At 37.9% G+C, this 25,000-nt stretch overlaps 1 protein-coding gene across 3 annotated transcripts in view; it reads right to left on the minus strand.

The window, feature by feature from the left end:
• Positions 1-23,138, minus strand: part of LOC144975375 (uncharacterized) — a 104,819-nt gene extending 81,681 nt beyond the window's left edge. For 2 of the 3 annotated variants that reach the window (XM_078919388.1, XM_078919387.1), the window contains exon 1: positions 22,959-23,138. The gene's annotated coding sequence lies outside the window, so the exon portion shown is untranslated. The remainder of the gene's footprint in view (positions 1-22,958) is intronic. The other variant, XM_078919386.1, reaches the window with a different exon arrangement.
• Positions 23,139-25,000: the final 1,862 nt, after the last annotated feature.

Genomic DNA, 25,000 nt, shown 5'->3' on the forward strand with positions numbered 1-25,000 from the left:
ATATACTGATTTTTTCCCCTTGTATTTTTCTTTCTTGCTTTGTCTGGCATCTTACACACACACTTGTTCAGTTCTTGATCTTGCACCGGTGCCTGATCCTTAATTTCTTAATTTAAGATGTGGTGGGTGATACGGTGACCAGTTAGTCATCTATGAATTTGGAAGTTCATCCCGGTTTTTGTAACATGTCGTCTTGTTATCCCGCCGCTGTTCTGTCGGGGGATTTCGGGAGTATGAACAATTAATAGTCTTTGGTGTCAATGTAGGAAGTGTGCGGCTATGTGGTCTAGTGGTATGACACTCGCTTTCGGATCGGAAGGTCCTGGGTTCGAGCCTCGCTCGACACATAGTTGAGTCCTTGGAAAAGACTCCTTACTCACATTCTCTCACCGTACTCAGGTGTAAAATGAGTACCTGGCCGTTAACAGTTTGTGTTTATGTTTATAAGGGTCTTTACGACGTTTGCGACACATTTAGGTCATTTCACCGCCATTATAAAGGAAGAAAATGAGATAGTGATGAGATGCTAGGATTACAATTACAATTAGAGGGACATGAGAGAAAGTCAGACAAAGGGGAATTTGTTCAAATAGGGAACAGATGTAGATTCAGGAGCACATCATCGGTGTTGTCTCTGTCCGAAAAAATTATAATATCGCCTTACAGGTGTCATGTCTTGTCCTAAATGTTTAATGTTGCTGTTGGACAGGGACCCCTTGTAAAGCGCTTTGAGCATGTTTAGTGGATATTGCGCTATATAAATGCTCAATTTTTTTACTCAGTTTGAAACTACCTAAAAGTCTCACCCAGACACCAGCAGAGGATCTCACTAAGAAGAATACACTCAACTGTTTATAGAATATATCCAAAACAGAATACACAACTAAGAATACATAACAAAGAAATGATTTACGAGGAAAAAAAAATGCCATCTCTCAAAACTAAAAATTAACATTTGACTTTTACCCTCTCAGCAAAGGACTTCGGTAAGGGCCAGGACAAAACCAAGCATTCTCATTCAAAGACAATGTCAGAAAGCAACTCGGAAAACAGAAATAATGGGGATAGAAGACACAGTGTGCAACAATCAAGTCGACAGAGTCACTTCATTTCTATTATGCTCTGTGTGTTTCCACTTGTGAAATTCAGTTCATATACCTTATTCTCTGACATCAGTGTATTCTTAAATAAACTACACTGTAGGTGTGCTATGAGGTCTAGTGGTATGACACTCGCTTTCGGATCGGAAGGTCCTGGGTTCGAGCCTCGCGCTCGGCGCATAGTTGAGTCCTTGGAAAAGGCTCTTTACTCACATTCTCTCACCGTACTCGGGTGTAAAATGAGTACCTGGCCGTTAACAGCGTTGTCTTTGTCCGAATATTGTAATATCGCCTAACAGGCGGCATGTCCTACCTGTTGAATGTTGCTGTTGACAAGGGACCCCTTGCGCGTTGAGCACATTTAGTGGATATTGCGCTATATATAAAGCTGAATTTTTAAAAATTATTTCTTAGGTAAACAAATGATAATAACATTATAGTCTCAGGGCTGCCATATATGGCTTGCAACAACAAGAAAAAAATGCCAAACATGTCACAGAAAAAATGGGTAAATGATCTGTAAAAATGCCAAACTTTTTCCAGGCATATCTTTTCTGCTAAAATGTTTATAAACGTGGAAATATGTCTTCATATTCCTACCCCGCTGCCATGTGTAAGTATCCATAATATCATTTTTTTTTTGAGCATTTATAAAGCGCAATATCCACTTAACGTGCTCAATGCGCTTTACAAGTGGTCCCTGGTCAACAGCAACATTTAACATGTAGGACGAGACACGACGCCTGTTAGGCGATATTACAATTTTTCGGACAAAGACAACGCTGTTAACGGCCAGGTACTCATTTTACACCTGAGTACGGTGAGAGAATGTGAGAAAAGAGTCTTTTCCAAGGACTCAACTATGCGCCGAGCGAGGCTCGAACCCAGGACCTTCCGATCCGAAAGCGAGTGTCATACCACTAGACCACATAGCCGCACAAATCGTCTCGCCGGTTTTATATATTTTAAAATGAATTTCGTGTTCATTTTGCCTATCAAAAAGGTGACATTAAGTGATTTATTTGACAAAACTGCACAAGGCAAAAATGACAAAATTGTCAAATCCCGGTTCTGCCGTACTCTGGAAAAACACATATATTTTAAAATTTGGCGACGTCCCGGGTTTGAGTTTGAGGGTTTTTTGCCAAGATGATGATGGCGTTTAAATCGATCGATATTTGAAGGTCGAGTTTTCCGGCCAAATTTTAAAATATGGGTTTTTCCAGAGTACTGCGGTACAGGTTCAAAAACAAACAAACAAAAACAAACAAAAAAAAAAAAACGCCAAAAACGCTAAAATGTTATTTTGAATTTGTAATTAAAACGCCAAAGTGGCAACCCTTTATGCGCTTTGCGCGCATATTCATTCCTCTCTTCCGTTTGTTTTGACAGTGTCCCGTCCCGTTTTAGTGAAGTATTTCAACAATCCGCTGACCCCAAAATAGTTGAGAAAAAGAAAAAGAAAAAAAAAAAAGAAAGAAAGGGGGATGGGGGGGGGGGGTGGATTAATACATATAATTTATAATGTTTAATACGAGACTGGAAAAGGATAATATTTCATTTGTGTATCTCTGTTTTTAATCCATGCAGCTAAAGCTACAGCTAAGTTAGCCCTGGCTGGGATCCTGATCTCTTGTCTGCCTTGCAGGGCAGGGGAGCTGCTGATGATGATTGTATTGTAAATACTATTATTGTTACGAGTGTGGGTAAAGATCATTAACAACGAAGAGTGTTTTAACACCTTATCCTCTCTCTCTCTCTCTCTCTCTCTCTCTCTCTCTCTCTCTCTCTCTCTCTCTCTCTCTCTCTCTCTCTCTCTCTCTCTCTCTCTCTCTCTCTCCCTCTCTCTCTCTCTCTCTTCCATTGCACACACGCACGCATGCACACACACCCACACACACACACACACACACACATATATATATATATATATATATATATATATATATATAATATATATATATATATATACATTTACACATTTTCACCTATATTGTTACGAGAATCTAACATAAATATAAATATATATGTATTTTGTAGTAACTTGAAAAAGGTCAAAGGCCGAAACGTCGTTTGTTTTGTGTTGTTCAGTAAGTCATGAGTCAGATTTACTCCCTTTATCTTTATCTCCATCCTATCACCACCACTGTAATCATTTTTTTTTTTTTAATCGTTGGGTTATTATTCATAGCAAAAGTTTATGACAAATAGACGCACATCCCAAACGATAAGCGCGGTTGAAAGAGAATTGTATCTTAGCTACTATAAAAATTATAATATATTATACGTTATCAACCTCTCCACACACGGAATCTCATGGCATTCTTAGATACTATCTTTAAAAAATAAAATATTTTTTTTTAAAAAAGGAAATCAAAATATAGCCTAACCACGGTGGAAATAAGATCAAAATAACCCATTCCATTCCGAAAAAAAAAATTAAAACAAAAAAAATGTGGGAGTTGTATAATCTTCTAAGCGCATCTTTTTAAAAAACACACACAACAAAAACAAACGAAGAAAAGAAAATGGAAAAAGAATATATCTATAAAAAAAAATAAAATATCCGAATCCAGGCTCAACCACACCCATCCGTAATAGTATAGATAGTTCGAAGATGACGTCACTCAGGCCTTTGTTATTGTTTTTGCCATCCGCGTTTGTGAGTTGTTCTCACTAAACTGTATTAACCAGACTATAAAAGTTCATGGTTACACAGAGTTTGTGTGTTAGTCCGTTATACTTCCGGATGGCAATGTTGTGAACTCCTTGGCCAAGCGCATTCTATCTATAGTCGGACGTGTCTCACCGCTGGAACATCCTGGACAACACATACTCGGCGAAGTCCCGGGTTTGAGAATTGTTTGTTTGTTTTTTTTTGCTTTGTCTTTTTTTTTTTTTTTTTTTTTTTTTTTTTTTTTTTTTTTTTTTTTTTTTTTTCCAGAAAACTCGTCCTTCAAATATCAATCCACTGAAAGTGACTCTCATCTTGGCAAAAACTCTTTTTAAAAATCGAACGCGTTTGTTTGTTTTGTTGTTTTTTTTTTTGGTTTTGTTGTTGTTTTGTTTCGGGGTTATTTTTTCTTCCCCCGCCCCCCTCCAAGATGAAGTTCATTTAAATCGATCGATAAAATAATTTGAAGGAAGACTTTTCTGGTCAAATTTTTTAAATACCGAGTTTTTGTTCAGACTTTTTAATTACTGAACAAAAAATGAAGAAAATAGCTTTAAAAAAAAAAAAAAAAAATAACAAAATACCAAACACGGACGTTTCGGACTCAAAACCCTTGCTCAGCCAAAAACAAAGATAATTAAGACATTAATACACACATCACTCAAAATCCAGAGTGAATTTCTATCTAGATTTTAAACTGATGTATTGATATTATTTTTTCTCCCTTTTGTATATTATATAACTGAAGTAAGGCTTTGAGCTCGAAACGTTCCGTGTTCTGATACACGTTTTGTTCTTTCTCGAAGCCGTTATACATAAATATTATTATTCATTTCTGTTCATTACTTATTTACAACCCACAGCTTATTCCATCCGCTTCACATCACTTAAAGACATTTTTTTTTAAAAAAGAGACACTTCAAAAAGACTGACTGGCAAGAAGCATGTTAACCCTCTCCTTACCAGCCATTTTCAGGATTTTCCACAAAACTTCACAGCCAACTAACACAAAAATTTTTATTTTTTTTTATCACTCATTCACAATAGCAGTAAGTTCTTGCGATACATAATTTCTTTGGTAAAACATGCTCTACGACACATTATTCATTTTCTTTAAATTTTATGATGTAGAAAAGAAATTTAAATTTTTGAATAACATAAATGTTGGTTGTATCGTAACGAATGTGACGATTTTTTTCATACAATTGGTAAAGAGAGGGTTAAAACAAACAGAGAAACAAAACAAAACAAAAACAAAAATTGGAAGCTGATGACGGGTCTCTTTCAATCAGGAAGCGATAAAGAAGAAGACTCCACCCGAGCGACGAGTACGTTAGAAATTAGAAATGCATTTCAAACAATTCCCACAAACTCCTACCCAATTACATAGACATTACAAATTATGCGTTATGACTCACGCCCTATAATGGTTGGAAACTTGAAGCCCTTCATTTTTCTGTGCCAAGCAAGCTCTTATAAATAGCTCATTGGCTCCCCCACAAACACGTCTCTACATGCACTTTTTAAAATTTCGTTTGTTTATTTGTTTGTTTTGTTTTTTGTTGCGGTTTTATTTTATTTATTTTTTTTACACTGAACATTTGTAACAAAATACAATAGTTCTATGCTCGTTTGTACCACACATGTTTTTAAAAAAATGAATATTAGGTAAAATAGATAATTTTGAAAATGAAAATAAGAAGGAATAATAATAATAATAATAATAATAATAAAGTAGTAAAAGTAGCAGTAGTAGTAGTAGTAGTAGTAGTAGTAGTAGTAGTAGTAGTAGTAGTAGTAGTAGTAGTAGTAGTAGTAGTAGTAGTAGTGGTAATAGTAGCAGTAGTAGTAGTAGTAGTAGTAGTAGTAGTAGTAGTAGCAGCAGCAGCAGCAGCAGCAGCAGCAGCAGTAGTCGTAGTAGTAGTAGTAGTAGTAGTAGTAGTAGTAGTAGTAGTAGTAGTAGTAGTAGTAGTAGTAGTAGTAGTAGTAGTAGTAGTAGTAGCAGCAGCAGCAGCAGTAGTAGTAGTAGTAGTAGTAGTAGTAGTAGTAGTAGTAGTAGTAGTAGTAGTAGTAGTAGTAGTAGTAATAGTAGTAATAGTAGTAGTAGTAGTAGTAGTAGTAGTAGTAGTAGTAGTAGTAGTAGTAGTAGTAGTTTTTAGCAGCGGGTATGATGTCATCATCACCAATACTACCAACGTCGATCCCCGCCAGATAAGGGTTAATCCGCACGGACAGGAAGAGAAGAAAGGTTTATCTAGTCTAAAATGACTGGAGGAACTAATAGGCCTATTAGATAGCCCAAGTCAACATTAACACGTCTCTTCCCTCGACACATCTGATCCTCGTCAAGGCCTCTATAATACGTCAATGGGGAAAAAGGAAGGGATTATGACGCAAATCAATGATAAACATGATGATGATGGTGATGGTGGAGGTGGTGGTGGTAGTTTTGGTGGTGGTGGTGGTAGTAGTAGTAGTAGTAGCAGTAGTACTAGTAGTAGTAGTAGTAGTAGTAGTAGTAGTAGTAGTAGTAGTAGTAGTAGTAGTAGTATGAGTAGTAGTAGTAGTAGTAGTAGTAGTAGTAGTAGTAGTAGTAGTAGTAGTAGTAGTAGTAGTAGTAGTAGTAGTAGCAGTAGTAGTAGTAGTAGTAGTAGTAGTAGTAGTAGTAGTAGTAGTAGTAGTAGTAGTAGTAGTAGTAGTAGTAGTAGTAGTAGTAGTAGTCGCAAAAGAAGTATTCGTAGTAGCGGTGGAGGTGGTGAAGGTGGTTGCAGTGAATCTCATCCTAATCAAGGTCTCTTTTCCGCGTCAATGGAGGAAGGGGGGGGGGGGGGGGGGGGGGGGGGGGGAGGGGGAGGAAGGGGGGGGGGGAGGGAGGAGGAAAGAGGGAAGGATTATGACGTAAATCAATGATAAAAATCACTAGCTTTCATCATAAAATACGGCCCTTAACAATAATGGTAATAATAATAAACAGATCATAAACACTCTCTCTCTCTCTCTCTCTCTCTCTCTCTCTCTCTCTCTCTCTCTCTCTCTCTCTCTCTCTCTCTCTCTCTCTCTCTCTCTCTCTCTCTCTCTCTCTCTATCTCTGTCTCGGGACTTCAGAGGTTTGATCCGCTGACCATTGATATAAATGTATTTTAATTAATGTGTTAATGTTTTCTTTTAATTTCTGAACAAAATGTAAAAAAAAAAAAAAAAATAGGAAAGCTTTTGTTGTTTTTTTGTTTGTTTGTTTTTTTGTCAGTGTAGAAACGTCCTAATGCCAAATACCTAAATAATTTGATGAGCGTTTTATGTTTAGTCATTCCGTGTGGGGTTTATCGTTAACACATTATGGTGGTGACACCGTGTCCGGTCTCAACATTGTGATGAGATACACCAAACAGTTAGAATACTTATAGATGCTTTGCGTTTAAGCCAAAATACTCACAACATCCGCCTGTCAGATATAACGTGCCGACACATAAATCATGTATATATAGTATGCGCTTGGCTAAGGAGCTCACAACATTGCCATCCGGAAGTATAACGGACCAACACACAAAACTATGTGTAACTATGAACGTTTATAGTCTGGTTCCGACAGTTTAGTGAGAATTACTCATAAACGCGGATGGCAAAAAACAATAACAAAGACCTGAGTTTGATCGAGAAAATCGTGTGATAACTAGTCGCCCATCTGGCGGTATAAAAACAATAACACTGATCAAAGAGAGGTCGATTCCAGTCACGTTTACATTCATGTTTGTCCGAGCAAGGGTGAAGGTGTGTCATTGTCACAAATTCCACGATTTCATTGGTCAAAAATCTACTGGTTAATTTTGAAAGCAGTGGCACTTACTTTCTTTGACAAAATAAATAATAAACATAATATACATTCAAAAATGGGCTTTTCTTCATTGACATTTTTTTAAAATCAGGCTTTGACCATCAGAAGAAAAAAAAAAATCAAGAAAAATGATGTACACGACAGAAGAATAGAATGTTTTTTTTTTAACTTGTCGGGGTTCGTAGCGATTTTTTTTGTGTTAAACTTTTTTTGTTTAGGTCGGGTTTTGTTTTTTTCAGGTATTTTTTTCACAGATAGCTGTTGTTATCTCGACGTTTTGGTCCGCCTCGAGAGGGAGAACAACAAGGAAGTATTCGCCAAGGTCACGCAGTACTGGTCTCGTTGATAAGAGCAGAAAAAATGTCATGTCATAAAATTAATAACCCGAAGAAGCCAACACGCTCTCGTAATCATAACAATGTAAACGTGTCCAAACACAATATTGAACGACGGCGAGTCCAATCAAAAGAGATCACCGACGACAAGTCGAACAGATTATAATATTGAAGACAGGTAAGTGCAGGTTTACACAGAAAAACAGACAGGTGGGTGGAAGAACAGATGGATAGATAGACGGATAGATATATAGATAGATAGATAGATAGATAGATAGATAGATAGATAGATAGATAGATAGATAGATAGATAGATAGATAGATAGATAGATAGATAGATAGATAGATAGATAGACAGGTAGGTAGATAAATATATAGATAGATAGATATATAGATAGATAGATATATATATATAGATAGATATATAGATAGATAGATAAATAGATCGGTAGGTAGGTAGGTAGGTATGTGGATGGATAGATGTATAGATAGACAGAAAGATAGATAGATAGATAGATAGATAGATAGATAGATAGATAGATAGATAGATAGATAGATAGATAGATAGATAGATAGATAGATAGATAGATAGATAGATAGACAGATAGATAGATAGATAGATAGATAGATAGAGAGTCAGGGGTGGGGGGAGGACGCTTGACCAACAAAATAAACAGTGATGAGAAGAAAAATCGCATCGTGATAATATTAATTATAATATGATTTCTCTTATAATAAAAGTTCAGCAGTAATGAGTCTATGTGGTCTAGTGGTATGACACTCGCTTTCGAATCGGAGGGTCGTGGGTTCGAGCCTCGCGTTCGGCGCATAGTTGAGTCCTTGGAGAAGGCTCTTTACTCACATTCTCTCACCGTACTCAGGTGTAAAACGAGTACCTGGCCGTTAACAGCGTTGTCTTTGTCCAAACAAAAATTTGTAATATCGCCTAACAGGCGTCATGTCCCGTTCCAAATTTTACGTGTTGCTGTTGGCCAGGGACCCCGTGTAAAGCGCTTTGAGCACGTTTAGTGGATATTGCGCTATATAAAATAGCTCAAGTAGCTCAAGTAATGGATGAAATTTGATTTCCTTTGTTTCAGTGTTTGTTACCCATTAGCTGCTGTGCCGGCATAATAATAATAATACAACAATATATCATACTATCATAACTTGTTTGTGGCTCGGATCGGCTTATCAAAGATGAAATCCTTGAAGTATTTCAGATTACAAGATAGGGGAACCGACAGGTGTTAACACCATGGGAAAACTTTTTTTTTAAAATATTTGTGTGACCTCTCGCCTCAAAACGGTATTATGTCGGGATGATTAAGATAACGAAAATTGAATTTAAAGCCAGAAGTATCAGACTTACTTTGAGTTGTTTTTTTTAATGTTTTATTGTAGAGAATCGATATTATAATTTAGTATGCTGAATACTAATGAATCACATTTTTTGGCCAGTTTCGATATAACGTGACTTTTTAACAACTGGTTCACCCCGACATAATACCGTTTTAAAACGATGGGTCACTTTTTTGTTCTTTTTCCAAGCGATTTAATTCATCTTTGTTCATTACTTTCTACAATTTGGACAGAAGAGCGAATAGAAACAGCAGGGCATGTCCAACTTATCACCATGAGCATCATCATCATCATCATCATCATCACCACCATCAACAGCATCATCATCATCATCAACATTATCACCATCATCATCATCACCATCATCATCTCACATCTGCTCCATTTTATACTAGAGGGGGGAAAAAAACCCAAAAACACAAAAACAACCCATGATAATAACCAGTATTAATGGGGGGGGGGGGGGGGTACTAAATTTCACACTGGGTCACTCCCGCCTGACCCAGCAGCCAGCTGACCTCTGACCTCCTGCTGGATTAGATAAACAACTCCCATATGTCCACTCTACCTATATACTACACTGACTACAATCAACTATATCTTTAATATTATGGCATTCGTCGTCTTAACTCACTCAACCCTTACACCGACTACAGATAGTATGCAGATGACGCCACTCAGGCCTTTGTTATTGTTTTTGCCATCCGCGTTTGTGAGTTGTTCTCACTAAACTGTATTAACCAGACTATAAAAGTTCATGGTTACACAGAGTTTGTGTGTTGGTCCGTTATACTTCCGGATGGCAATGTTGTGAACTCTTTGGCCAAGCGCATTCTATCTATACCCGGGGTTACTTTTTACATTAACCAATTATTATTTTTTAATGATCGGTACCACAACAACGAAAATAATAATACATAAAATGTTTTTTGTGAGTTGTTGAAGTTTGGGCGAATGTGGAAATTAGTTTATGCATGTGCGGGCTAATGTCCGATATATACAAAGAGGGAAAAACATATACGCAAACAGACACACACATCACACACACAAATTATAAATATCGAAGTTATAAATAAGATGATGGATATTCAACAGTTCGTGTTATCATAACTAAAGAGAAGCAATTAAAAAGATTTTTTTTTTTAAATAAGAATACGCCCTTCCGCCACGGCCCCATAAGATACAGTCGCCTCCGCATTCCACGAAGGAATGAAGATAGATAATCCAGCACACAGGATGTCTGATGTCAACAACAATCACCCATGCAGTCCAAGTGAGCAATAAATTTGGGGTTCATCATCTTGCTCATGGAAAAAAAAAAAAAAAAAAAAAAAAAAAAAACGAAAGTGCCTGAAGCGGGACTCGAATCCGGGACTTTCCGGATCACAGTGCAACGCCTTCTTAACCAGTCGGCCACTTCGAAGCAATATTATGCCCTCATTAATAGCAATACTGGTAAAATATAGAATTACTTACATACAAATCATACCATACAGAAGGGGGGGGGGAGAGAGAATTATGAAAGAACTAATAAACATGGATAAGCCCCTTGCAACCAGACTGTGTACAATGATATTTGTTATTTGAAGATGTATTGATACTACTGAGGGCCTCCAGCCCACGCTGAACTAAGACAATAGCAGAGGACTTGAAATAGCGGAAATCCGCTAAATAGCGGAAATTTGAGACACACCGTGTACCAAGCAAGGATTTGAAAGACAGAAACTCCCATTATAAAGACCGGAGCGAAGAGTAAAATCTCATGAATTTATTTATTTTTTTTAAAAAGTATTTCCGTTAGATTTTCAATAAAATAGTTGTTGTTTTGGGTTTCTTTTTTGTTGTTGTTTTTTTTTTTTTTTGTTTTTTTTTTTTTTTGTTTTTGTTTTTGTGGTTTTTTTTTTAACCCCCCCCTTTTCTTCTAAATGAAAAACACGAAACGCGCAGTCATTCAAATGCATGTGCTTTTCTTTGCGTCATAGGTGAATAATATCATTGTAAAAAGAGCAGAAAATGATATAGTCAGAACTAAATTTTTAAAGTGGATAGAAAGTGGGGGGGGGGGAGGAGAGAGAGAGAGAGAGAGAGAGAGAGAGAGAGAGAGAGAGAGAGAGAGAGAGAGAGAGAAGATACCGCAAAACTGAGACGAGCGTTACAGAAGCGGAACAAAGCCGGCTACTTCAAGAAGCTCTTCTTATAAATTAAAGGCAATAAATAAACAAACAAATATATTTTATTGAATAAGAAAAGAGCAATAAATTTGATGAAAGGTACACAAAGCCATATCAATGCCACTTTTTATCCCCCTCTTCCGTCTGTCCTTACAAATACAAACAATCCCCTGCCGAGTCGTTTCCTGGTAAGATAAGATAATATTTTCATAGCTAGAGAGAGAAGATAAGCTCAAGCCAAGCTAGCTAGCTAGGAAGGTGGAGGAGAGAGAGTGAGAGAGAGAGAGAGAGAGAGAGAGAGAGAGAGAGGGAAAGGAGAGGGAAAGATAGAGAGACAGACAGACAGAAAGAAAGAGAGAGAGAGAGAGAGAGAGAGAGAGAGAGAGAGAGAGAGAGAGAGAGAGAGAGAGAGAGAGAGAGAGAGAGAGAGAGAAAGAGAGCCAAATCAGCCAGAGAAAGCGGATACGCCCAAACATCATTTTCATTTTTTCTGCACTTCCTTTATTGCCTGTTGCTTCATGTTTCCTATGCTGCTCTAAAATCATCAGCGCCTTCACCTCTAATCGCTTGCTCATCCTTTCTTCTTTCTTGTTCTGTGCAAGTGCAAGTGCGAACCGACAAGTCACACACACACACACACACACACACACACACACACACACACATAGCCTCCAAAGGCTAAAAAAGATAAACATTCTTTTTTATTAAGCTTATCATTTCAAAATTTTATTTTTTGTAAAAAAAAAAAAAGAAAAAGAAATAAAGGTCCTTGAAAAATGTGTAATTAAATTACGCCCGTCGCGCGGCAAATTTAACTCAAGTCGGCTATGCACTCTGTGATAGGATATGTGTAATTCCCTGCAAACTTCTAGCAAACCTCTAATGTCAACAGGAATCACCCACGTTGCCCGAGTGAGCAAATTGATGGTTAATTATCTTGCTTAAGTGAGGGGGAAGGGCGGCAAAACAAAACAAAACAAACAAGACACAAACAAAAAACAAAAACAAACAAAACAAAAAAGACTAGAAAGTGTCTGAAGTTGATTCTCTCAGGTCTAATGCAGCATCTTAGCCACTACTGGAAATGGCCAGAGACCTTGACGAATGGCGTAAGGTTGTGAAGTCTGCACCCCCCCCCCCCCCCCCCCCCCCCCCCGACATCAACTTGCTAACTGGTCATGGGATTGAGTGAGTAGTGAGTGAGTGAGTGAATGAGTGAAGGTATAAAAATACAAAGGCTGCTGATTGAAGCTCGAAAAAAAAGTATATTAAAAAAAAAAATACAAAACAAAACAAAAAAAAACAAAAGAACAAGTTGAAGAAGTAGAAGCTTCAATGATTCATTCGCCTTAATTTTAACAACACCATCCGGTTATCTCATAGCCGTATCCAGTGTCGTATTCATTAGCAGGTTAACGATTCGTGTTCCCAATAATACACGACAACGATCGACGAACGAGGAAGAAAACGAAGATCTGTCCAAAGACTACTCTGACTGTCTGAATGAGGACAGATCTTCGTATTCTTCCTCGTCGTTCGTGTCGATGATCGTTGTAGGTTGGGAACGATAATCGTTAACTTAATACTGTCTATTTTTTGTTAACGTTCACGTTATGTGATTTTTCTTTCTTTGTGAAGTTTCCATCCTCCCCCCCCCCCCCCCTTTTTTTTTTTTTTAAAGCAAATCCCTCGAGTGATACCGACTAGTTACAGTCTGTCGTGCCAAATAAAGTGTAGATTAATGTACAGCTGGTCACTTAGAGGAGGTTAAGAATATAAATTCAAAATAAAATTTTAAAAATTTTAATATTCAATGTGTGTTTATGTGGTCTGGTGGTATGACGATCGCTTTCGGATCGGAAGGTCCTGGGTTCGAGCCTCCCTTGGCACATAGTTGACTCCTTGGAAAAGGCTTCTTTACTCACATTCTCTCATCTCACTCAAGTGTAAAATGAGTACCTGGCCGTCAACAGCGTTGTCTCTGTCGTAAAAAAGAAGACAGTATCATCGCCTAACAGACGTCATGTCTCGTTCTACATATTACGTGTTGCTGTTGTTGACCAGGATCTCCCTCTAAAGCGCTTTGAGCACGCTTAGTGGATATTGCGCTATATAAAAGCTCAATTTGTTTTTGTTTGTTTTGTTTTTTATGTCAAGGAACAGTTGGCTTTAATTCAGTTGCGCGCTATGAACAGGTGAAGATTGAGACAAGCTGTCTCCTGGTTGCCATGGTACAGACAAAGTTAAAGCGACCAACTTTTCAAAAGAGCGAGACCTACTAGAATAAGTAAGTAAAAGGAACATCCTTACGCGCGCTACCGTGCGTCGTCACGTCCCAAAAATGGCGGTATGTTTTGGACTAGTCTAAAATCCAATCCAGTCCAAAATAGTTGCAGCTTCACGTGTGATGAAGTGGCCGAGTGGTTAGGGCATTGCATGCACTCTGCCCGAATCCGAGCCCCGCTTCAGGCACTTTTGTTTATCTTTTTTCTTTTTTTTTTTATTTTTATTTTTTTTTTGTTATTTTCATCAGCGGCAGGAGCAGTATCAACATTTTCAACCCAATATCCAACACCTCACTCATCATCCCCCATCCCTCCGAACAACGTGTTTACATTGGAAAGGCCGACATCAAACGTAGTGGCATCAAACACCACACACCGTTAGGATGTATACTATATATTATTATTATATACCAGAAATGCACGCACCAGCCCCCCGTTGTATCAGAAACAAACGATCTCTTAGTATAATATATGCAACACCTCCTATCAACTCTTCAGCTTGTGTTAGATATAGATAGTATGCGCTTAGCTAAGAAGCTCACAAAATTGTCATCCGGAAGTACAACGGACCAACACGCAAAACTATATGTAACCTCGAACGTTTATAGTCTGTATAATACAGTTTAGTGAGAATTACTCATAAACGCGGATAACAAAAACAATAACAAAGACCTGAGTGCATTCTATCTATAATTAAATACACGGTGTACCTAAAGTAATATATACATATTATGGGGCAGCGTGGCTCAGCGGTATGGTCTTTGGTTCGTACCCAATAGGTACCGAGCTCGACGACCCACTTCGTTGCGTGGCCTTGAGCAGGTCACCTAGCTCTAGCTTGTTTTGCGCGGCTACAGCACTGCGGCTCACGCCTGGGTTATTATTTCATTGGAATAGATCCCGAAAGACAAATTTCCCCTTGGGGATGAATAAAGGGAATTATATATTTTTTTAAAAATTCTATTTTATCAATAATTGAATTAAAATTTCACCAGAAAACTTTTAGTTCAAACAAGAATCGATTAAAATCATCACGTGAGAGAGAGAGAGAGAGAGAGAGAGAGAGAGAGAGAGAGAGAGAGAAATAGATAGAGAGATAGAGAGAGAGAGAGATAGAGAGAGAGAGAGAGAGAGAGAGAGAGAGAGAGAGAGAGACAGAGAGAGAAGCTGAAGAAGAAGAAGAAGAAGAAGAAGAAGAAGAAAAGAAGAAGAAGAAGAAGAAGAAGAAGAAGAAGAAGAAAGAAGAAGAAGAAGAAGAAGAAGAAGAAGAAGAAGAAGAGAGAAGAAGAAGAAGAAGAAGAAGAAGAAGAAGAAGAAGAAGAAGAGAAGAAGAAGAAGAAGAAGAAGAAGAAGAAGAAGAAGAGAAGAAGAAAAGAAGAAGAAGAAGAAGAAGAGAAGAAGAAGAAGAAGAGAGAAGGAAAGAGAGAAGAAGAAGAAGAAGAAGAAGAAGAAGAAGAAGAAGAAGAAGAAGAAGAAGAAGAAGAAGAAAATAAAACAATCCTAAGACAAAACGTTTTATTATAGTGCCGCGCTGAGGACCGGTCCTTGTGGACCGGTCCCACGGTCTTTTAGCTGTGAACCGGGGATCGGTCCCATAGTGAAGACCGGCGGCGGTCCTCACTTCTTATCACCTTTCAACTAGTGCCGCGCTGAAGACCGGTCTGATCACCTTCGGTCTCGCGCCATAGCCTACTACTTCCCCAGCGATTCGTTGCCTTCGGTTGCCTATCTTCCACCAATCACCACCCATCCCACTTAATTAATCGCACCCACCCCCCTTTGCCATACACTAAACGACACAGACGACCATACAGGCAGACGACCACCAACCTCCACTCCGCAAACCGCCCTTTCGTGTGTGAGATGGGGGGGAACAGGAGGCGCACGCCTTGGACGATTCCATTATACGGGGTAAATTTCAAAATTTACTACACCATAATGATCGCAATGACAATGATCTATGGTGAAGGCATGACCCCTCTTCTCTAATGGGTTATTGTTTGAAATGTATGTGACTACTAAAGATGTGTGTGTTTGTGTGTGTGTGTTTGTGTGTGTGTGTGTGTGTGTGTGTGTGTCGAACCTAGCAAGTAGCAAATCCGATTTTTTGTTTTCTTTTGTCCATCTCTTGTCACCACTCCTTTCTATCGCAGTGTTGTCATTTAAAATAATACAATAATATTAAAATTTCGTTTGGTGTTTTTACTAATCAAATAATATGAGTTTCATTAGTTTCTTCCTTCCAAAAAACCCAGTTATAACGTCTGAATTTTAAAAAAGTCCAATAGAATATTTGGGGACCCCGATAGCTCAGTTGATAGAGCACTCTCTTTATACGCAAAGGGTCAGAGATCGATCCGGGTGCAGTCGAGTTTTTTCTGAATCCCTGTCTACTCAGCAATGAATGGGTAGCTGAGTTTGTTAGATCTGGCGAAAAGTCACCATCGACCCCTCTTATTACCTCATCCACCCCCCCCCCCCTTATTATAACTTCACGTCTCTCTCTTACTCTTCAATGCTCGCTGCCCTCTAATGTGTGTGTGTGGGGGGGGGGAGGGGGGGGGGGGGTAGGAGTTGCGTGTTTGTATCAACGCCACGAACAACTCGATCAACGCCTTGGGCGATGCCATTATCTCCGTTAATGGGGATAAATTTCAAATTTTATTAAATTATCGAAGTAACAATGAAGTACGGTGAGCAAATAAAGAAGGCATCACCCCTCTTCTCTAATTAGGTTACAATTTGAAATGAATGTGACTACTCCATGTGTTTTACTCCTGTAGACCACGGTTTTCATCGTGTAGCGGTCTTTAACGGTTCAAGAATGAACGATCCCACGGTCTCAAAGGTCAAACCGGTTCGAATTTCCAACAGTCTCTCAGGAATGTTCAATGTCGAAAAGGACCGGTCCTAGGACCGGTCCTTGCGGTCTTCATTTCCCAAGGACCGTAGGACCGTGGTCCTTAAACTTGCCAAGGACCGCCCCGCACTAATTTATTATGGCCTTTAACAAACTCTTCTTATCTCGTAAAATCAGAATGGCACTTCCTTGTAGGTCTACACACGTTAAATCCGCAGATAAAAATCCCCTAATATAGTATACTTACTAGTATTATTAAAGTATTTGATAAAAACCATACTTATACGTAGTTGCAGTATTGTCTGTAACAGTGCTCTTACGTAAATGGCTTGAAATCATGGCCGACTAGAGTTACTATCGTTACGTCATGCTTGAAATCCATATTACAACCGTAGTCAATTCAGTTGTATTATTTTTTCTTCGTTATTTATTATTTTATATTCGGTTTTTTTTCTGTTCTTTCTTTCTTTTGATTTTTCAAAAAAATTATTTACATATTAATTTTTTTTTTTTTTTGAGACAAAAAATCAACATAACATTTTTGCATACAATATTATTATTTCAACAATCCTTAGCTTTGAAAAGAATATAATAGGGGAGGGGGGGGGGAGGGGGAGGGGAAGGGAGGGGGGGATAGGGCTAAATTATGTTCATAAATAAATGACCTCCTGTAAAATTATTATGAAAATGTTGCTGCTTGAAGCTCGAGGGAAAAATAAAACCCGATAAATATTGAATTGTAAGCTTCAATTTATTAGACGAAGACAGATACTGTGGACGTTTCGGGGTTTCCCCTTTATCGGCAAAACAGAATGAATGAAACACTACAAACGAATGAGATAATGAGATATAAATGAAATAATACACATTCGTCCGTGCGTAGTGTTTCATTCATCCTGTTTTGTTGATAAAGGGGAAACGCGAAACGTCCACAGTATCCGTCTTCGTCTTATAATACGAAGCCTGCAATTCAATATTTATCGTTATTCTTTTCATAATAATATTATGTCATGCGGTAAGACAAAATAAATATTAATACCCATTCAACAGATACATTGTACCTAATGACGTTGAAGTTACACACACACACACACACCCAAACACACACACACACACAAACACACACACAAACACACGCACCCACATTCACACAACAAACTCTTTTTTTTTTTCTTTATTTTAATCAACAAAAGAACAATGTAAACAACCGCGGCTGACTGTTTGTACATCTGCAACGAAAAGAGCTCTCATTTTAATCTGCAAGGTGATTCGTCACCTCTGCGTTAACCAACAACAAACTACAAACGAACCGGATAAACCAGCAGAGAAGAAGGACATGACAGAATAATTTGAGAAGAGGAGGGGAAGAATAAAGAAAAAAGAAAAAAAAAAAGATGCTAGGGGGGAAAAACCAGTAGCAGATCAGATGAGAAATGACAACGTCTATTGTTTCTAATCCCCCGGATTTCTGACCAAAGACATTGGATTGTATTTCACTTCCAACATAAAACTTTAAAAAGATATAATTTATCTTTTATTTTTATTTTATTTTTTTAAAGCTATACCGACTACCTAATAAATGCCCTTTGACCTTAGATTTAACAACTACAAAAGACGTCTAACTTCTACGTCATGGCACACGGACCGAAGGGCTAGAGCTCAGGTGATCGCTGGTTCAGATAAGTAATTAAGTGAGTAAGACTTTAGATTTATTATTTGTTTTTGGTTGTGCCATAAATAAAAATAAAACTAGAGCGCAAACTTGTGACTATTATTATTGTATTTATCTAATAATCATTTTTCTGTAATTCAAAAACAAAACAAAAAAATAGATAAACATTCCCTTTATAATTCATTCCCAAGGGGAAATTTGTCTTGAGGCTCTATTTCAAGGGAAGGCTTGAATGAGTCAACCAAGTATCAGCCGCAGTGCAACGCCACAAAGTGAGTTAAGGCGAGGTGACTTGCTTAAGGCAATACAGCGCGGCAGGTGATGATGATGATGATGATAATAATAATAACAATAATAGTAATGATGTTTCAAACAGGGAACAGGTGATTCTATGAGCAATCTATCAATGTGCCTATTTGGCATTACCTAGGAGTCCTATCCAGATAACAAGCAAAAGATCCTGCTCTGAAGAATAGACTCACTAATGTTTTCAAAGTATCATTCAAAACTTCTTTTTAAAAGTATTAGAATACAGAGATGTGATTTACAAGGGAAAAAACTTCTTATCACCAATCCGAAAAGAAAAAAAAACAATACATTCAAGTGCTTCCCTCTCAGTTAAGGATCCCTTTCAGGACCACGGGGAAAAAAACTTGGCAATGTCAAAAGCAACCAATGGTGAATGAAAACAGATCCCCAGACATGGATAGAAGACACATCAAAAGGGACCCTCCTGCCCACCACCATGGGAGGTCTGAACAGGGCTGGCGAGTCGGAGTCGGAGTCGGTAGGAGTCGGTTGTTTGAGGGTGGAGTCGGAGTCGGAGTCGGTTTTAGAAGTCCCGACTCCGACTCCTTACCACTTTCAGACATTGCATTTTTATATCATTCAATGTGTAGAAGAGCTTGTACTTTTCATGATGCAATATCAAATATGAAGCGGCTTGTATTGTTATAATACATATACTGGGGAAAAGCTAAAAGTAGCTGCGAGTGTTGGTTGCATATTATTACCTATTAATACTATGCTTGAGGAGTCGGAGTCGGGAGTCGGAGTCGGTATCAAGGCTGGAGTCGGAGTCGGTTTAAAAATAACCGACTCCGCCAGCCCTGGGTCTGAAGTCCCAATCCCATTCCGATACAACAATATAGCGATTTAAGACGGTGGGTGACGTGACGTAAGAAAGAAATATTTTAAAGTCCATATATATTACAATATTGGGAATCAAACAGGTCACAGAGAGAAGGAGCTAACGAATTAATTAAAATTAATTCCAGCCAGATACATAACACTGGCAACTGTCAAAGCTGGGATAATCTTAATAACCCACGTCCTTCAGGAAAAGATGATTTTCTCAATTTTGATTTATGTAAAGGGATTATCACGGATAAATTTGCTGACATAATTTTGATCCCTCTGGTCAAGGACATAATATAATATTAGAATCCAATTGTTACCATGGGTGCCAGCAGGAAGAAGTGCTGAAACCTGAAACTAAAATCTCGACACTTTGCCAAACCTGAAAATGTTCCAACTGAAAATGCGGCCTAAACTTTACTCTTATTTCATCACTGTTTTTATGTTATTAGGTTATTTTACTCAAAACAATGAAACCGGAGGTATTTGACTTCGAGATATCGCGAAACCGGAATCCGGCATGAACCGGAAAACTGGCACCCATGATTGTTACAATTGAATAGTAGGTTTCAAAAGCAAAGGGAGGAGGGGGGGGGGGGGAGGTTCAGATAGTTCAGTTGATAGAGCACTCGCTTCACATGCAAAAGGGACATGATCAATCCCTGGTGCAGACCAGATTATTTTCCGACCCTTCCCCCCCCCCCCCCCCCCCCCACTAACCCTGTTCATCCAACAGTGATTGGGTAGCTGGTTCAAATTTGTAGGGGCTAATAAGAACATTATGTAAAGTTAACCTTGTGCTGTAACTGTAATTTTTAATCGAGCTATAATTGCCTTTGGTTATCAGAGTGCGCATCACGAGAACAATAATATATATGTATTCTATAATTATTTATTTTTCCTTCTAATAGCACAATGAGGTAAATATTCATTACTCTAGCTTTAAATAAATTACCTCTACTTACTTGCCAAATTTATTAACTGACTATAAGAATAATGAAGAATTCAAGAAGATTTCTTGAGACCTTACTCAAAAGCAGAGGAGTGATAAACATAAAATGAATATAGCAACTTAAAAAAAAATAATTTTAAAAAATCCCGACACGGAAAGTTTCGGGCTCAAAACCCTTCTTCAGCCAACAAAAAAACAAAAAAAAACAATAAAGATATAAATACATGACTAAATTCCCGATTGACGACCAGAAATTTTGCAGGTTCCCCCTCTTCTCTATGAAGCTGTTATTTTCATTTTTGTTTATTACTTGTGACAGTCCACAGCTTCTAGCAGCTTAGAATCACTTTGAAAAGCAGAAGAGATAATTCAAGATTTTAGTTTTAGTCCTAAAGCAGATGAGGAGTAACTGTGACTTCCTAACATAAAGCCGTAAACATACATTATCCATTATCCATGAAATCAAAAAAATATTTTTTCTTAGACTCCTGTAGTTATATGAGAGTTGTATGAATTTTGTGCTTTTTTCCTCAACGTATAGGAAGATCCAGAAATATTCCCAAAAGAATAAGCAAGACCCAGTTGTGCCAGCATTCATTCACGTGGAAAGGCTTGAATTATGTTTATGATCATTATTTTAATTTTCGAAAAATGCAAATCTCTGTAGCATAAAAATAAAAAATGTTTTGGCTCTAATATAATCAGGGTGACATGAATGTCATATAAGACATTGCCATCAAAACATTGGTTTGAAATTAAATAAAAATCATGCCATATACTTATAGAACAATAAAAAAGACTGTCAGATTAAGTCGATATTATGACAAAGAGCGACTTGAAAATATATGCAGATCTGACATCTGAACTCAAATATGGGCCTAGTTTAACATTGCCGTAATGGACAATACTTGGTGTCATTTTAAAAAAAATTTCCATACAATAATGAGCCAATAATGAATTGGGTTATCAGACCTCCAAATAAGTGCACGTCAACAAGACAATTTGCGTAAATTATTATCAATCTCACCGAAACATCAAAGTCAAACCAAAAAAAAATCCATCTCAAAATCAGGATGTTTAAAACCCTATCAAGATCATATTTGTTGTGACCTACAGCATCAAAACGGTATTTTATTATGCCGGGGTGAGCCAGACACCGAAATGGGGTTGTGAAGTCAAATTGGCTAGAAATGTAAATGTTCAATTTCTATCACTTCAAGGAATGATATCCATTCTCGTCATTAAAACAAACAAATTTTATGCACATTTTCATATTTTCCCCGATAGATTAGTTGGTAGAGCACTCGCTTCACAAACAAAGGTACCGAGATCAATCCAGCTGCACTCGATCTAATTTTCGGACCCCCTCGTCCACCAAGTAGTCAGGGTAGCTGGGTCTGTTATAACTGGTGGAGAGTACTTTGCGATAAACTAGCGTCCTATCCAAAGAGTAGCAAGCAATTGCTTTTGTCTGTTTCATGCTACAGAAACTGGGATAAACTCTGGCTCCATGGGCCTCATGGCTCTGAAGGACTACTTTGTTTTTTACATATTTGCTATCATCAAAATTCAAATTTTAGCATCTAAGTCACCCCGACAGTGGTTCACATTTTTAACGGCTATGTGGTCTAGTGGTAGAACACTCGCTTTCGGATCGGAGGTCCTGGATTCGAGCCTCACTCCACGCAGAGTTGATTCCTTGGAAAAGGCTCTTTACTCACCTTCTCTCATCGTACCCAGGTGTAAAATGAGTACCTGGCCATTAACAGCGTTGTCTCTGTCCGAAAAAAATTATAATTATGATGTCCCATCCTAAATGTTAAATGTTGCTGTTGGCCAGGGACCCTTGTAAAGCACTTTGAGCACATTTAGTGGATATGGCACTATAGAAAAGCTCAATTTAAAATTGAAATCCTTATATTTGTAGATAATCATTGGAATGCAACTCTTTGGAAATGAATTGAAGAAGAAGAAGAAGAAAAAGAAGTGAAGAGGAGGAGGATGGGGAGGGACAGGAGGTAGAGAAAAAACATAATCGGAGGAAATGGAAGAAAAAAATAACGCTAAAAAATCAAACAATGAGGCCAAAAATATCTGAATGTCATCAAAATTTCATTTAAAATCAAAAACCGTCGAAAGCTAAATCTAAAAATCAATAAAAACGTCTCGTTTATCTGAGAGTGAGAGTAAGAGTATTTTATTTTGTAAGAGATGCAGTTAATCAATCAAAAGAAGTTAGAATAAAATTTACAATGACGATGATGGCATTAATATTACATATAAAAAGAGAACAATAGCTACTGTCTACATAACCTTATACTTATCAGGTTAATAGTAATAGCGAGTGTTTCTGGAGGAATTTATGGGTTTACAAAGCACCGGAAAATAAGAGGAACGCTCCTAAGAGGAAGTTGGCCGCTTCAGCAGACAAAAAACGAAATTCCTGACACGGAGAGATCACGATTCGATCTTCTTTCCATTCTTACCAATCCTAACAGTTACATACACAACACATAGATGTATTAACATGATTTTTAGGGAACATGAATAAATAATTATAATAAAAGTAATCACTTACCATGCGAAATTTCAAAGTAAACATGTTATTTAGGCTCCTCCATTTACAGAAATAAATTCATGCGTTGTGTACAAGGATGTGTGTTTGTAGTTATGTGTGTTAAAAAAAACACAACGGCCTTGATGTAACTGTGCCACTGCCACAACTAACCTCACAGTGAGGCGCAGTCGTTGTCTGTCTGATTCGAGGCTAACGGGAGACACGGTGTGTTAGCTCATAGCAGACGATGGGTTGCTCTTTACCTTCGCGTTTTCCGTTACTTTGACTTCGATTAAAAAGATTATGTTGTGACCCCCGTTGTCTCAAAACGGTTGTATAAAATTAAAGTTAAATCCCATTTTGGACTGACTTAAATTCTGGAATAACTTAGGTAGACCACTTGATGTTGCTGGTTAAAGTCAGCGACAATAGTCGTGGTATTAATAGTAGACAGTATAAATGGTAGTAGTAGTAGTAGTAGTAGTAGTAGTAGTAGTAGTAGTAGTAGTAGTAGTAGTAGTAGTAGTAGTCGAAGTAGTAGTTGTTGTTGTTGTTGTTGTTGTTGTTGTTGGGGTTTTTTTATTGAGTAGTAGTGGTGGTAGTGGTTGTGGTCGTCGTCGTAGTTGTAGTAGTAGTAGTAGTAGTAGTAGTAGTAGTAGTAGTAGTAGTAGTAGTAGTAGTAGTAGTAGCAGTAGTAGTAGTAGTAGTAGTGATGATGATGATGATGATGATTAACAACAACAACAACAATAAGAATAATAATAATTTTTTAAAAAAATAATAATAATAGTAGTAGTAGTAGTAGTAGTAGTAGTAGTAGTAGTAGTAGTAGTAGTAGTAGTAGTAGTAGTAGTAGTAGTAGTATTAGTAGTAGTAGTATGTAGTAGTAGTAGTAGTAGTAGTAGTAGTAGTGTAGTATGTAGTAGTAGTAATAGTAGTAGTAGTAGTAGTAGTAGTAGTAGTAGTAGTAGTAGTAGTAGTAGTAGTAGTAGTAGTAGTAGTAGTAGTAAGAGGTGGAGTATGATAGAAGTATTGTGATTAGGGTGTTGATTTTTATAATTCTTTTGTAACCAATCACGCAAATCTGGTAATATGTCGGAATAAGCCATGAGAAAAGAAAACATTTGAAAGTGAACATTTAAAAAAAAAAAAAAGAATTTTAAAATTATTTTTTAAAAAAAGTTGGAGAAAAAACGCTCTCTGAAAAGAAAACTATTATATGAACTGAGAATGAGTTCGACTTAAAATCCAAAGCCCATGTGTTAGCGTATTGAGAGGATTGGTCACGTTTTAAGAAAGAGGAGAAGGGGTGTGGGGGGGGGGAAGGATTTTTAATTTAGAGAAAAAGGAAGAAGAAGAAGGAGGAGGAGGAGGAGGAGGAGGCGGAGGAGGAGGAGCAACGGGAAGAGGAGGAGAAGAAGAAGAAGAAGAAGAAGAAGAAGAAGAAGAAGAAGAAGAAGAAGAAGAAGAAGAAGAAGAAGAAGAAGAAGAAGAAGAAGAAGAAGAAGAAGAAGAAGAAGAAGAAGAAGAAGAAGAGGAGGAGGAGGAAGAGGAAGGAGCAGGAGGAGCAGCAGGAGGAGGAGGAGGAGGAGGGGGGAGGGGGAGAAGAAGGAGGAGGAGGCGGCCGATGAGGAGGTTTAGGAGGAGGAGGAATTGGGGGCGGGGGGGGGGGGGGGGGGGGGGGAGGGGAAGAGAAGAAGAAGAAGTGAAGTAAGGGAAATTATCGGTGAAATATTTCATACCATACAAAGACAACAGGAGTTACGCTGGGTGTACATGGGAAGTCGAAAATTACTTTTTTAAAAAGATAATTTACGAAATCTCAAATCTTCAAGAAAAATCATTTGATGCATGAATCTAAGTCGTCTGGAGGAAGATACAAATATGCATACAGGCAGAATTTCTGCTTACACATTTAAGGGCCTCGCCCCCCCCCTCCCCCCTCTCTCTCTCTCTCTCTCTCTCTCTCTCTCTCTCTCTCTCTCTCTCTATCTATCTATCTATCTATCTATCTATCTATCTATCTCTTTCTTTCTTTCTCTCTCTCGCTCTCTCACTCTCTT

This window comes from Berghia stephanieae, chromosome 6 (assembly GCF_034508935.2).
Source record: "Berghia stephanieae isolate SIO BIC M18660-M18661 chromosome 6, UCSD_Bste_1.3, whole genome shotgun sequence".
Lineage (NCBI taxonomy): Eukaryota > Metazoa > Mollusca > Gastropoda > Nudibranchia > Aeolidiidae > Berghia > Berghia stephanieae.